We start from the raw sequence: 1,662 nt of genomic DNA on the forward strand, positions 1-1,662 counted from the left end.
TGGAAAGCCAAGGGCAGAAGCTACCTAACACATTCAATGATCTGAAAAAACAGAAAGGATGAAACTAACAAAAAATAAATGCTGCCAAACCTACCAATAAGCAGTTGAAACAAGATGAACTTCATGCTATGACAAGAGATGATTTAAGTAGATAAACAGGGTATATGCTTGCTGACAAATGTGCACAACTATCAATAAATGCCTACTTATATAGCAAGCATGGAAATGCTATAAAGAAATTAATCATGCAAGACTACAAAAAACATGTGGGCCATACTGCCAACAGGGAGAGAATGGCCCACAGTCACTTAATACAATGAGGAAACATGGAACTTGACAATTCGGAACACTTTCACCCTCAAGACTTCATGTGCTGCCAAAATGAACCACAGACAATTCCGACTTGCACATAACTTAGCCCATCCACTAAAAATTAGCCTCATCAATCACGAGAAAACTTCAGAACACTTCCTCATAACTCGATTAATTCACTTGAAGAAAAACAGTCAAATATTACACTTTACTTATGAATGGTAAATTCAATGGGCAGATCACTAAAGGTCCATATTCGTCAGATCCATCTTATTCACATACCATGGCTATATCACTTTCTAGAATCAGCTTCGTGTGTTGCTAATGCCAACAGGCACAAACATTCAATTTCAAAACAGAACACAAACTTTAGAAAATCGCTATCAATATATCTATGTTCACCTCTAAAATATTCTTATATCACATATTATTATTTTATGAACTTGAAAAAACTGTACAGGAAATTGAAGAAAGTCGTCTTCTGGGTTTAGGCGCCGTGTATTCTTCGTTTTGGCCGACATTTCGGAGGAACGTATCGCCTCCATCTTCAGAGCAGTTGAATGGCCTGGAATGCAGAGAGCAGTAGCTGTAGTGATAGGAAGTGAAAGGCGCTGCTTATATACGAAGTAGGGGGAGGGGGGGTGGTTAGGGAGAGTGGAACAATAGGAGCAGTGGAGAGCGATTAAGGACATATATGATGTTATGTACTAAGGGAGGGGGGGAACGGCCAGTGAATCCAGGAAACTGGAGGTCAATAGCACTAGGAAGTTGCGGCAGACAAGAAGAACCGGTTGGTTGGGGACAGGCTACTGAGGTCAATGACATGATTACAGGGTACAGGCTACTGACGTCAATGACATGACGAAGAACTGGTGTGGCTTGTTGGATTTCTCTTGAGGGAAGAGATGAGAGGCTTCCATGACTTGTTGAGACTGAACCCTGTTTCTTTGTTCATGTTGTTCGGATGGAGCTCGATCTCTACGGCCTCCATGATTATGCGATCTAGGTAACGGCTCTTACTGGTGATTGTGGCGGTTTTGTGAAACTGGATACGGTGGTCTAGCTCGATGCTGTGTTCAGCTACGGCTGACTTGTCCGGATGTTCTAATCGTAAATGCCGTTGATGTTCTTTCAACCTGGTGTCCACAGAACGGCCCGTCTGCCCGATGTATTCACCAGGATCAGCAGAGTGCTGTCCCGACACAACATCAAATCAGTTGGCCTGCCCCCAAAGAAAATATATAATTTCCTCCGGCCTGTCAAGGATCACTTGGGACTGAGGACACCGGGAATTTACAGAATTCCATGTGAGTGCGGCAAGGTCTACATCGGGCAGACGGGCCGTTCTGT

Source organism: Cryptotermes secundus, unplaced genomic scaffold, assembly GCF_002891405.2.
Source record: "Cryptotermes secundus unplaced genomic scaffold, Csec_1.0 scaffold1322, whole genome shotgun sequence".
Taxonomy (NCBI): domain Eukaryota; kingdom Metazoa; phylum Arthropoda; class Insecta; order Blattodea; family Kalotermitidae; genus Cryptotermes; species Cryptotermes secundus.